The sequence below is a fragment of the Chenopodium album genome, chromosome 18 (genome assembly GCF_948465745.1).
Source record: "Chenopodium album chromosome 18, dcCheAlbu1.1, whole genome shotgun sequence".
In the NCBI taxonomy this organism is placed as follows: Eukaryota; Viridiplantae; Streptophyta; class Magnoliopsida; order Caryophyllales; family Amaranthaceae; genus Chenopodium; species Chenopodium album.
Genome location: NC_137851.1, coordinates 49,130,013 through 49,144,924, shown reverse-complemented (window position 1 = coordinate 49,144,924; position 14,912 = coordinate 49,130,013). Strand labels below are relative to the sequence as shown.

Here is a 14,912-nt window from a genome sequence, read left to right as displayed (position 1 = left end):
TATTTGTAACTGACATTTATTTAGTTGGTTATTAATAAAACTTCAAACAATGACAAACCACATATTAGTAACTGACATTTACTACGTTGGTTACTAATGTCATGAAATTTGTAACTGACATTATCTTAGTCGGTTACTATTGATGCTTTCGTAACTAGCATAACATACGCAGGTTACTAATAGGGCGTTACAAATAGCATTTTTTCTACTAGTGAACACATAATATTTACCTCAATCCTTGCTTTCCTGCAAAATGAACAAACTAAAAAAAAATATTTTGACTCCTTTTTAAATAAAAATTTTCGAAAATAAGAATCAAAAAGACCAAAAAATTCGGCCCTCTTTTAAAAAAAAAAATTCGAACACCCTTAATAAATAAAAAAAATATTTCGGATGTTCCCAAATAAAAAAAAAATTCGGACCTCTCTCATAAAAAAAAAATTCGGATTCTTAATTTAATCAAATAAAATATTTGATCTTCTCAAAACAAAATTAAATAAAATAACACTTTTTAGAAATCCACAATTAAATAAGTACTTGGCCAAGTTTTTCAAAATAAGACACTTTAAAACACATTTTTGGCTTTAGTGGTAATAAAATCTCAACCAAAGCTCCCAGATACCTCTTTGTAACACCCTAGAAATTCCTTTACTTTAAAATACTTGTTTTGCTCTATTTAAAACTCAAAATAGGAAAATCTAAGACATTACCGCCACCGTGAAGACAGCTAAGGCAACTATCAAAGACACACAGTGGAAGACTACTTTTAAAAACCTTCAAAACGACTCAACCTACAACTTGGAACCATTGTAGGCCCTTAACAAAACCGAACCAATTCAAAACCTTTGCGTTAGTCTCACGATCATAATATAATAAAAGCAATAAACATATCATTGATATGTCCATTTTATATAGTGATTTACCCCCGTCCCTTGGCCATAATTAGTAGTGCTTTGGCTCTTTAGAGCCACTTTTTATTACTAATTTGTGTTTTCTAGTGTTTTCATAGTTTTGGTTGAGTTTTGTAGGGGATTGCACATTGGGAGCATTTTCCCGGGATTATTTAGAGCAACTACGAGCATTGGAATAGCACGACCACCTTTCGTAGCCCAAGGCCGGTTAGAGTCATTAAACTGGTGATTAAGGGCTCGACATATGAGATACCGAGGCATTTGGACCGAGTATTAAAGCCCCAAGGAGGAAATTTAGTTTGGGCCGAAGTTAATAGCCCAAACAAGAAGTCTAAGACGTCCAAGAGCTTCGCCCACCCGGGTATTTCCTCGCTCGAAGGCGCGCTCGGTCGGGCGGGGCGAAAGAAGAATCAGGGCATTACTTCGCCCGAGCTTGCGCCCAGCCGAGTGCGAGAGAATACTTGGAGACAAAAAGGCGTGCCCGACCGGGCGCGTGTTTTGGAGAGTCGTTTTCGACGATTTTACTTAGTTTCGAATTAGGATTTTTAGGAGTTTGTAAAAATACGTTTTTATAGCTTTAGATATAATTATCTCTCTCTTTCATTAGTTTTAATCTTCTCTTAAGCTTAAACTTCTCTCTTGTTTCTCTCTCTACAACTTTGTTCCTTAATTCAACTCATTATTTCCGTTAACTTTGGTAACGATTTCTTCCTTATTAATTTCAGTAATTTAATTTCTTTAATTCATCATGACTTGTTTATTTGCTTTGATTAGTTCAGATTTAATTATGTGTGAGTATTTTCCTTTCTAGGGTTTGTGGGGATCCATAAATAATATGAAGGGGTAATTTATTATTGTTGATTGTCAATGCTTGATTAATTTCCTATTGATTAATTTAATGCTATGCAATTAGATTAGGCCTGGTTTAATTATATGAGTTATGCAATATTGATTCGAGATTCGAGAGATGAGAATTGATGTTTAGGCTTAGTTTCAATAGGCGGACTAATTTATAAATGGTTAAGTCGAGATTCGAGAGATGAGATTTAATACCGGTAAATTAACTCTGTGATTGTAATACGTAGCGAAAGCCCTTTATGATCTGATTAATTGATGCATTGATAATTGATTATTATGTTTTACCCTGGAATATTATTTATAGGTGAACCTATACCCTAGGCTTTTATTCATTGATTTCTCCCTACTTTTATTTCCCTTAGTTTACTTCATCATATCTATAATTTAGTTACTCTATAATTTAGACTATATTAATTAATTAGGAATAGGAAGACTTGTTTCCCTGTGGATCGACCTTTCTTCCCTATCTGCATAGTTAGAGGAACTTAGGAATTGTTTTTTACTAGGTGATACGACTGACAGATTTTCCACATCTCAATCCTACTCTAGCTCTTGATGGAGTGCAATTCGAGATTAAACCCCAATTTATCACGATGATAGAAAGGAAGCAATTCAGTGGAGCTAAGGGTTAAGACCCAAATCTTCATATTGCAGATTACTGTTAATATTGCAATACCATTAGGCAAGTTGGGGTCACAAAAGACCAAATCAGGGAGATCCTTTTTCCTTTCTCTTTATGTGGAAAGGCTAAATTGTGGTTTAATGGTTTGAATAGAACTGCGCTTGGTATTACTAACTGGGAGACTCTTGTTTTGAATTTTTATAACTAATATTACCCTACAGAGAGGACAACTTTACTAAAGAGTGCAATTTAAAATTTTGCCCAAGAGCCAGAGGAAACTTTATATGAGGCTTGGGAAAGATTCAAGGATCTGCAGAGAGAGTGTTCCCACCATAATATCCCCATAAGACCCCTCAATACGGCCTAAGGCATGTCCTATGCTCTGTAGATCCCAAACGGTCTCGGAGTCTTGCCTAGGGGGAGGTGGAGGCATATGAGGTGGTGATGGCACCACCATGGGCTCAGGCTGGGGTGGTGGTGCTCGCCCCTGTGCATGGGCAACTAAAGCATTATAGGTATAAGACTCTTGCCCAGGGGGAAATGCGGTCAAATCGGGGTTAGGCAGGGGAAAGATAGGCAATGGTTGCTCTGTTCCTACCCTAACACACTAATGGGGGATTTTTTTGCTATCCAACCTTAACCAACCCAAGTCCTCTAGATGACTAGTGGCCATGTAAGTATCCCCACCACAGTTAGTGAAACCTTAGGCCCTAGTCTCACTAAATCCAGCTTTCTTAACCGATATCCTAGTAATTAAGCCTCCTAATCGGATAGGGGTACTAGCCATGGTGCTAACCGTGGCATGCCTATTCAAATGGTGGATAATGTATCTACCTATGTTTAATTTACCATAACCAAACACATAATGTCCAATGACTGCTAGTTCGTTAGTTTGTGCATTGTGTGGTTCATTCCTACCTAAAAACCAAACACCCGAAAATCTTTGCCAGATTTTAGGGACAGGATGATGAATAGGTTGGGCACTAGCATGTTGGGTGTTTGTGACCGGCAAACCAGTTAGAACACAATAGATATCTTCCATTTTATATTGTTCATGCCAATGGTGGGAGTGTTCAGATTCCAAATCAAACAATTTACAAAATTCGATATAAGTTAAACTAATATTTTTATTGTTCACCTAAAATACAAATTTGGCCTATTTTTACTATTAACAACATTCAAAGAGGAAAGAAATTCACAAGTTAATTTATGAAATGTAGGATAATGCATATCAACAAATTTTCTCATTCCTATATCATTAATGAATCTCCTAACATAGTCATATAATCCCAAAGATTCAAGGGCAGGGCGGTGTAACCACCGACAAGGTATTACCTCATGCTCGTAGAGCTTGATAAGCCGTTCCCGTTGTGTTTCCGTGGTGATTCGAATGCTTGGCCACTGAGGAAGCTGCAAATCCGGATCTATCCTTGGCTTGAACTTGAACCACGCCCCCCTTGTGATCTTGGCCTCTTTGATGCCATTTTTGTAAATGGGTTTGTAAAAAGTTTGTTTGAAATTGAGTGAAATTGGTGTAGAAATGTAGAGGATGAAGAGAGGAGAAAGATTATGTAAAAATTTTTGGACTTGGGTGTGAATTGGAGAGGAGATCTTAGAGAGAAGGTAGAGGTTTTAAGGTTTTAAAGAGAGAAATAATGGAGGAAAAGAAATAAGGAGGAAAGAAAGAAGGAGGAAGAAGAAAGGAGCCCAGCTGACTCGCGCCCAGTCGGGCGAGCCACCTCTTTAATTTTTCTTCAGCTCTCGCACTCGGTCAGGCGCCATCTCGCCCGATCAAGCGTGAAAATAGTCCGTACTTGTCACTTCTCGCGCCCGATCGGGCGAAAATCTATGAAATTTTTACCTTGCTCTCGCGCCCGGTGTAATACCCCGTATTTTTATACGTATTTTCCTAATTAATTAATTAATTATTATTTTCTAAAAAGGGTATTTTAGTAATTTAACTTACTATTTAAATCTTGGAGCCAAAACGATATTTGAATTTTGGCGCCAAAAGTATTTTAAAAACAAATTATTATTTTGGATAAGATTTATTATCCATTTATCCTATTTTAAAAACCGGATTATTTATATATTTTGGATATTTTAATTAAGGCAAAAGCTATATTTTATTATTATTTTAATAAGTCCGAAAATCCCATTTATTTGGCTAATAAATTTCGGATTTTCCTAAGAGAAAATCTGATTTTATTAGTTAAATTATTTGTTGAATATTTGGTATTTTATTATTTAATTATTTATTACAATAAATATTATTTACACAATTATTTTAATTCCTTAAAACTATCAAAATAATTTCCTAAAGTACTAAATAGGAGGGCCGAAAATATGAGCTTAGGAAAGCTCAAAATTTTCGGCCATCCCATGTAGATTTTGGGAAAAATATTTTTGGTAAATTGTATTTTTAATTATCTCTTTAAAATCTCCTATTTTCCTTAAATCTAATTCTCCATCTTTTTAGTATCCAATCATTATATTTTCTTGCCATCTATTTTTCTTAATTATTCCCCAAGTAATTCCAATTTCCTTAATATTTTTCATGACAATCATACCTTCCATATTCAATTATACACAATCTCTTCAATATTAAAACTTTCCTTAAATCTTTACTCACTTCTCCAAGTAATCCCTTAAACCCTACTTACCATAATTCTTCCCAAATTCTCTTACCATAATTCTTGCATGAGCTAGCCTATAAATACCCCTCCATACCTCTCATATTCTTCACACCAATTCTCTTCTTTTCTTCTCCTCTTTTTACACAAATCATCCCGTTTATCTTTGAAGCCAATTTTCGGGCACTTCTGGTCAGTTTTTGGGGTATTACTGTTCACAGAAGATTGTTCCTCTCAAAAAATCCTTGAGGTTAGGCTCAAGAATCACCCAATTCGGAGTTATATCAAAGGAGTTATAGCCTCTGCAAGTTCTGCCTATTCTTTCCAACGAAAATCCAATTCTTCTCTTTTCCTTGGTTTCTTATCTTTCTCTTTCTCTTCTCTTATTCAATTATTATTATTGTTATGGGGGATTTATAAAAATTATTATGAGTAGTTTTAATTATATAAATTAGATTTTTAATGATGTTTATGAAAATTAATTTAAAAGGTTCATGTACATATAGTTAGGGGTTTTTAATATCATTGTTGTGATTATTTGTTAACCTTATATTAATTAAGGTTATATTTATTTGTAGGGTGTGTTCGATCAAGATTCTTGAGAGCTCTTTTGAGGTGTTTTTGGCTAAGCAAGGATCAAGGTACGTTAGGTGGCTAGATACCTTGAAAGTGATCGATTTGAATGAGCATGTTTGAATGATTTTATGGTGATTGAATTAAATTGACTTGAATTATGGTTTATGAAATAAAGGTATGTTTAAAAGATTGGTTTTAATAATTAAATTGGAGTATTGATTTTTATAACATGTTTTGATTAATTAATTTATTATTCATGTTTAAAAAGGATTGGTTTTGAAAGCTTGTTGGATTTATAAAAAAAAGGGAGTTTGAATTATTATTATTAAAGGTTGGAATTATTGGATTTAAAGAGGATTTATTTAATCATTGAATTAAATTTATTATTTATGCTTTATAAGCATGTTAGTAATCCCACTATGCGGATTTGGTTTATTGATAAGGCCTTGGACTTTGTATGACCGGGTCTTTCCTCAAGAATAGCCTTGTAACATAAGGAGACTAGCTTGGGGGGTGTGCACACTTGGGAGAGGAATTGGTTAAATTGGTTTAATTGGTTTTAAAATAATTGGAATTGGTTTTATTGATTATTGGGATTTGAATATTGAGAATTGGTTTTGAATCATGAGTTTGGAATTATTGGAATAATTATTGGAATTGATTTCAAAAGCATGTTTGCAAATAAATTGAATTTAATTATCTTGCACTTACCGTACTTAGCATATTTTGCTAACCCGTATTTCTTATTTGTTTTGGTTCGCCCTGTTTACCGTAATGGTAAGCAGTGTTATTTTAGGTGGAGTGAATAAATTGATGAATTGGAGTCCCGGGATTTGGTTTCACTAAGATAGGAATCTTGGTCTTTGTATCTATTTTTGAGTACTCATAACATTGGTTTCTATCTATAGTTATTATTAATAAAGAAGAGTTTTGAAGTTTCCGCTGCAAAGTATTGTTTTGTTAGTAAGTTGAGTAGCCTTGCGTAATCACGCGGCGGTAATACGCCTAAGTCTATCTCTACGGTATAATTATACGTATTATACTAGTATTTCCGTAGAGGGAGATTTGGGGGTGTTACACCCGGTCGGGTGCCATCTTGCCCAATCGGGCGTATATCTTCTTTTTTAGACTCTCTTCTCGCGCCCAGTTGAGCGCGCTACAGCACTTGAGTCCAATTTTTTTTTCTTTTCTTTTCTCCAAATTTGGCTAACTCTTTTCCTCCAAACCTGTATAAAAACTCGTAAAACTCATTAAATCCCCTCTCTCTCCCCACACTAAGAAAAAGAAAGAAAGAAAACAAACTAAAAAGCAAGAAAGTACGGGTTGCCTCCCGCAAAGCGCTGGTTTATCTAGGTCCCGCACGACCCTTTTACCACATGTCTGGAGGTTAAGACCTTTGACCTATCTCTTGGTCGGGCGGTTTCTCACCTGGTCGGGCGATCTTTAGGCCTTGACCTTGCTTCCTAACACGCCCGGTCGGGCGCCAACTCGCCCGGTTGGGAGGGTGTTCCTTGGCTTGGACTGGTGGTTCTTCGCTACTGATCGCAAGGGATACCTTTTTGGTCTTTAATTGTCTTGGTTTTCTCACTTGGTTGAGCAATTGCAACTTGATCAGGTGGTACTCTTACTATGGGCTTAGTTTTCGCAACTTGCTCACTTTTCTCCACTTTCTCATCTTCAAAGCCAAGCCCTTCATAGTATAGGGCTCTTTCTATTGCATCCACTTCCTCTTTCCATATGCTAGTTTTTCCTGTAGAAGATGCAACACTAGATACCGCCTCCAAGGGATTTTCAACAAGGGCTTGGGGCTCATTAGAACAATTATTATCAACCACACCAATTCTAAAACACTTCTCCTCTATCATGGGGCTTTTAGGGACATTATTCAAATTAAAAATAATATTATCATTCCCTACCGATAGTGTCAGTTTACCACTTTTCACATCTATAATTGCCCCTGCAGTTTGGAAGAATGGTCTACCCAAAATAATTGGGGTTTGCAAATCCTCCGCCATATCAAGAACAACAAAATCAACAGGTATATAAAATTTACCTACTTTAACAGGAACATCCTCTAAAACACCTAAAGGGTATTTAAAAGAACGGTCGGCCATTTGCATAGTAATATTGGTAGCTTTTAATTTACCCATATTTAGCTTAGAGCACACAGACAATGGCATAACACTGACACTAGCACCCAAATCACATAATGCATTATCAATCATCAGATTGCCAATATGACAAGGGATAGAAAAACTACCCGGATCTATCAGCTTAGATGGAGATTTATTTTGTAGTACGGAACTGCATTCTATAGTAAAGGCGACTGTCTCTACCTCACTAATAGATCTTTTTCTAGTCAAGATTTCTTTCATGAATTTAGCATATGCAGGGATTTGTGTAATTAACTCTGTGAAAGGAACTATTACCTGCAAGTTTTTCACCATCTCCAGGAACTTACCAAACTGCTTATCCAATTTAGTCTTCAAATGTCTATTGGGTAAAGGAAGTTTGATAACTGGCTTTTGAACTTCGCTATTCTTATCTTGAGTTGCTACCTTCCCTGGAGTTATACCCTGCAATGTATCATCAGAAATATTAGTATTACCTTGGAGCCCTGTAGGGCTATTAGCAACATTGTTTGGTTTAATAGAATTAAGATTAGCATTTTTCATTAAAATAGGTTCATCATCTCTGGGCATAATGGGCCCATCATAGTGTGAACCACTCCTAAAGGTAATTGTAAAAGCTTGATCTAGAAGTCTGGTTGGTTGCGATGGTAGGGCTCCCTGTTGGCGGGCTTGTAGAGTATAGGAAATCTGCGTAATTTGATTATCCATGATTTTATTATGAGCTATGATCGAATCAATTTGAGCATCCCTACTCTCCATGTGCTTTTGCATACTTGATAGCATCGCTTTAATTTCTAACAAAGCAGGGTCAGAAGATGAGGAGGGTTGTGAATAGGTTCTCTGGCCAGAGTTGGGATGGTAATATTTCTGCTGTGGTTGTTGTGGTGCTTGTGATTGTTGTGGGGGTAGCGGGTTTTGAACATTTATAACGCCCCGTATGTTCATACGTATTTTCCTAATTAATTAATTAATTATTATTTTCTAAAAAGGGTATTTTAGTAATTCAACTTACTATCTAAATCTTGGAACCAAAATGATATTTGAATTTTGGCGCCAAAAGTATTTTAAAAACAAATTAGTATTTTGGATAAGATTTATTATCCATTTATTTATTTTAAAAACCGGATTATTTATATATTTTGGATATTTTAATTAAGGCAAAAGCTATATTTTATTATTATTTTAATAAGGTCCGAAAATCCCATTTAATTGACTAATAATTTCGGATTTTCTAGTGTTTTATTAGTTAAATTATTTGGTGAATAATTGGTATTTTATTAATTAATTATTTTATGCAATAAATATTATTTACACAATTATTTTTAATTCCTTAAAACTAGCAAAATAATTTCCTAAATACTAAAGAGGAGGGCCGAAAATATGATCTTAGGAAAGCTCATAAATTTCGGCCACCCCAAGTGGATTTTCTCAAAATTGTTTTGGTAATTTGTATTTTTAATTATTCCCTTAAAATATTTTATTTTCCTTAATCCTATTTTTCCATCTCTTAAATATTTAGCCATCTTATTTTCCTACCTTATATCCTCCTTGATTATTCTCCAAGTAATCCCTCTTACCATATTAATTTTCATGACATACATACCTTCCATATTCAATTAAACACAATCACCCTAATATTAAAACTTTCCTTAACTCTTTTATTCACCTCTCCAAGTAATCTCTTAAACCCTACTTACCATAATTCTTCCTACATTTTCCTACCATAATTCATACACATCCTAGCCTATAAATACCCCTTTATTTCATGATCAAACACTCACACAATTCTCATAATTTTCTCTCAAATTCTCTCATCATTTTCTCTTCTTTTCTTTTCCCCTTTTTCTTATTTTCTTTCTCCTCCCTTGCACCACCACTGAGCACCACCCCAGCCACCACTCCGGCGCCACCTGCCGCCGCCTCCGACCACCACCAGCCGCGGCAGCCACCTACTGCCGCCACCTCCTTGCTCTTCTCTTCTTCGGTTTTTATTTTCTTTTCTCCTTTCTTCTTATTTAATTAATTATTTATATTATGGGGAATTTATAAAATTATAATAAATGGTATTAATTAAATAAAAATTAGATTTTAATTATGTTCTTGAGAAAATAATTTTAAGATTCATGTACATATATTTGGGAGGTTTTAATTTAAATGTTTGTGATTATTTGTTAACCTTATATTGATTAAGGTTATATTATTTGTAGGTTGTTTTTGATCAAGCTACTTGAGGGTTCTTTTGAGGTGTTTTTGGCTAAGCAAGATCAAGGTACGTTAGGTGGCTAGATACCTTGAAAGTGATGGGTTTGAATAAGCATGTTTGAATGATTTTATGAGGATTGAATTAAATTGAATTGAATTATGATTTATGAATTAAAAGCGTGTTTAAATAAATTGGTTTTGATAAATAAATTGGAGTATTGATCTTATATCATGTTTTAAATAATTAAAATTATTATTCATGTTTAAAAGGTTTAAGTTTGAAAGCATGTGGATTTAAATAAAAAGGGAGTTTGAATTATTATTATTAAAAGTTGGAATTATTGGATTTAAAGAGGATTTATTGAATTATTATTATTAATGTTTTACAAGCATGTTGGTAATCCCACTACGCGGATTTGGTTTATTGATAAGGCCTTGGACTTTGTATGACTGGGTCTTTCCTCAAGAATAGCCTTGTAACATAAGGAGACTAGCTTGGGGGGTGTGCACACTTGGGAGAGGAATTGGTTTATTTGGTTTTATTGGTTTATTATGAGGAATTGGTTTTAAATAATTGGTATTGGTTTTATTGGTTATTGATATTGGAATATTGAGAATCGGTTTTGAATCATGAGTTTTGAATTTATTGGATTAATTATTGGAATTGATTTCAAAAGCATGTTTGCAAATAAATTGAGTTTAATTATCTTGCACTTACCGTACTTAGCATATTTTGTTAATCCGTATTTCCTATTTGTTTTGGTTCGCCCTATTTACCGTAATGGTAAGCAGTGTTATTTCAAGTGGAGTGAATAAATTGATGCATTGGAGTCCCGGGATTTGGTTTCATCTAAATTAGGAGTTTTGGTCTTGTATTTAATTTGAGTACTCATGACATTGGTTTATATTTATAGTTATTATTAATAAAGAAGAGTTTTGAAGTTTTCGGGATTATAGTTATTATTAACATATGTTTTGGACTAAATATTGATTTATTAGTAGGTTTGAGTAGCCTTGCGCAATCACGCGGCGGTAATACGCCCAATTCTATCTCTACGGTATAATTATACATATTATACTAGTATTTCCGTAAATGGAGATTTGGGGGTGTTACAACATTGGTGCTCCGGTAAGAAAGACATGGATGATTCCGGAACCCAGGATTATAGGTATTGGAGTATGGGTCATTCTGCCTATAGGCTTGGAAGGCATTAACTTGCTCCATGGAAGTCCTGCAATCTTGTTCCCAATTACCTACAATTCCACAATTTTCACAAAACGCATCATTAGAATTATTATTGATAGCAAAAACATTAGCTAGATTAGCAGTATTAAGATTATCTAATTTCTGACAAATAGAGGTTAATTGAGCTTGTAGAAAGGATACGGAATCAACACTATGTTTCCCCTTGTTAGTAAAACCTCTAGGATTCCCATGTTGGGAATTGTAAATTGCCATATCTTTGATAACTTAACCTGCAACATCAACATTAAGATTCATGAACCTCCCACTAGCTGCAGAATCTAGAATGGTTCTAGATGAATTTCCAATTCCATTGTAAAAGACTTGGATCAACTGCCACTGTGCTAAATTATGGTGGGGACACTCTCTCTACAGATCCTTGAATCTTTCCCAAGCCTCATATAAAGTTTCATCTGGCTCTTGGGAAAAATTTTGAATTGCACTCCTTAGTAAAGTTGTCCTCTCTGCAAGGTAATATTTGTTATAAAAATTCAAAACAAGAGTCTCCCAGTTAGTAATACCAAGCGCAATTCTATTCAAACCATTAAACCACAATTTAGCCTTTCCACATAAAGAGAAAGGAAAAAGGATCTCCCTGATTTTATCTTGTGTGACCCTAGCTTGTCTAATGGTATTGCAATATTGACAGTAATCTGCAATATGAAGATTTGGGTCTTCACCCTTAGCTCCACAGAATTGCTTCCTTTCTATCATCGTGATAAATTGGGGTTTAATCTCAAAATGCACTCCATCAAGAGCGGGAGTAGGATTGAGATGTGGAAAATCTGTCAGTGACGGCTGCGAATAATCGCTGAGCTTTTTAGGTGGATTTCCTGTCATCTTTGATTCTGGTTTCGAAGAAACTTCCCAATCACTGGAATCAGATGGAGGGTCCCTAGGAATATCACCCCCAAAACCTGCCAGTATTTTCTTGTTCAAATTCTTTTGTCTATGAAAAGAACGCTCAATCTCAGGATTGAAAGGGATGTAACCTGATCTGGAACACCTGGGCATAAACAAAGAACTAGACGACAAATATGAGAACTGTCCCAAAGAGCTTACGTTCTCTAGGACGAAGGAGAATAATCAAGACTACAAAAACAATTAGAAATAAAAATATTTTAACAGGATAAAGTGGTATCACCTAGTCAAAAATAATTCCTAAGTTCCTCTAACTATGCAGATAGGGAAGAAGGGTCGATGCACAGGGAAACAAGTCTTCCTATTCCTAATTAATTAATATAGTCTAAATTATAGAGTAACTAAATTATAGATATGATGAAGTAAACTAAGGGAGATAAAAGTAGGGAGAAATAAATGAATAAAAGCCTAGGGTATAGGTTCACCAATAAATAATATTCCAGGGTAAAACATAATAATCAATCATCAATGCGTCAATTAATCAGATCATAAAGGGCTTTCACTACGTATTACAATCACAAAGTTAATTTACCGGTATTAAATCTCATCTCTCGAATCTCGACTTAACCACTTATAAATTAGTCCGCTATTGAAACTAAGCCTAAACATCAATTCTCATCTCTCGAATCTCGAATCAATATTGCATAACTCATACAATTAAACCAAGCCTAATCTAATTGCATAGCATTAAATCAATCAATAGGAAATTAATCAAGAATTGACAATCAACAATAATAAATTACCCCTTCATATTATTTATGGATCCCCACAAACCCTAGAAAGGAAACTACTCACACATAATTAAATCTAAACTAATAAAAGCAAATAAACAAGTCATGATGAATTAAAGAAATTAAATTACTGAAATTAATAAGGAAGAAATCGTTACCAAAGTTAATGGAAATAATGAGTTGAATTAAGGAACAAAGTTGTAGAGAGATAAACAAGAAAGAAGTTTAAGCTTAAGAGAAGATTAAAACTAATGAAAGAGAGAGATAATTGTATCTAAAGCTATAAAAATGTATTTATACAAACTCCTAAAAATCCTAATTAGAAACTAAGTAAAATCATCGAAAACGACTCTCCAAAACATGCGCTTGGTTGGGCACGCCTTTTTGTCTCCATATCTTCTCTCGCGCCCGGCCGGGCGCGAGCTCGGGCGAAGCAATGCCCTGATTCTTCTTTCACCCCCGCCCGGCCGGGCGCGCCTTCGGAGGAGGCAATGCCCGGGTGGGCGAAGCTCTTGGACATCTTAGACTTCTTGTTTGGACTATTAACTTCGGCCCAAACTAAATTTCCTCCTTGGGGCTTTAGTACTCGATCCTAATGCCTCGGTATCTCATATGTCAAGCCCTTTATCACCGGTTTGGTGACTCTAACCAGCCTTAGGCTACGAAAGGTGGTCGTGCTCCTCCAATGCTCGTAGTTGCTCTAAATAATCCCGGGAAAATGCTCTTAATGTGCAATTCCCTACAAAACTCAACCAAAACTACGAAAACACTAGAAAACACAAATTAGTAATAAAAAGTGGCTCTAAAGAGCCAAATGCATTACTAATTATGACCATGGGACGGGGGTAAATCACTATATAAAATGGACATATCAATCATAAACTTATGGAAACTAGCATGATTCGCTCTTCACTCATGCCCATCACGAATATCCTTTATCACCTGAAAAACTTCTCTCTACTTGTTTCCACTACTCTCCATTAAAAATGGGTCATCATAAGGGGCTTAGGTAAAGACAAGGCCAACAAATACACAAACACACAATCAGCAAAGCTGAGTACATAAGCGTAATTAAACACACTAACATGTTTCACCTATCAACACACAAATTACCTCGTTGCACCTATTTAAAAGCACATAACATACAACAAGACTTCTCAACTAAGTAACTAAATAATTTATTTAGTATTGATTACGCATCGAATGGGTTTTTCCCTAACCTGCCCCAATAAAGGGGTACTAACACGGGAGCTAACCGTGCTAGTATAAAAGAACCACTCTGTAGGAAATATTTCAAGCATCCCACACTTGAGCGCCACTGTGATCATACACTTAAGCATGGTGGCATCCAAAGGAAAGGACGCTAGAGTAAAAGAGTCGCTAACAAGTTTTAAGAACTTGTAAACCGTTCACAGGGTGAAGGTTACACCCCTTAACGATCCAGGAGATCGTTAACTCCAATAGGTCTGGAACCATGACTGGAAGTTTGGGGATGAAGGTACAAATCCAACCTAAAAGAGATTGAACCTGCCCTAAATAAGCCTCTACTTTATTCTTCTCGTATTCATGTGCGCTTTCTGACTAACATACAATCAATAGGTTAACCCTAAACCTGTTTAATCTATGTTGGTTGAATATTAATGCACAAACAAATCTATTATTGGCGATCACTTGAATTATAATCATATTAGCCTAAACAAGATTATTAATTATCTTATTAAGCGTGATTACAAGCACAAATTCCCTTTAAACATGCAAGAGAGGGCGTGATCAAGCAATAACAATAATAATATATCAAGAAACATAATAACAACAATCATCATCATAATAATAATATTCAATAAAGCATAACATTAGCAAGATCCTAGGCATGATACTAACAAGATTAATAACAAACCCTAGCATGTCACTAAACATTAAAAATCAGTTAGCCCTAACATGACACTAACATGATATAAGGAAAAAAATAGGAAGCATCATAAACATACATGATATTAGAAATATTAGCTAACCCTAAACATTGCATGATACTAGGAATCATAAAGACATCCTAACATGATATTAGGAATTAAATTAATCAAAG

General features: G+C 35.0%; 1 non-coding gene across 1 annotated transcript; it reads left to right on the top strand.

Moving 5' to 3' along the window:
* Nucleotides 1-11,523: 11,523 nt before the first annotated feature.
* Nucleotides 11,524-11,630, top strand: LOC145593292 (small nucleolar RNA R71). The gene has a single exon (XR_014102649.1). It is a non-coding gene; the product is annotated as a small nucleolar RNA R71 (small nucleolar RNA).
* The last annotated feature ends 3,282 nt before the right edge of the window (nt 11,631-14,912 follow it).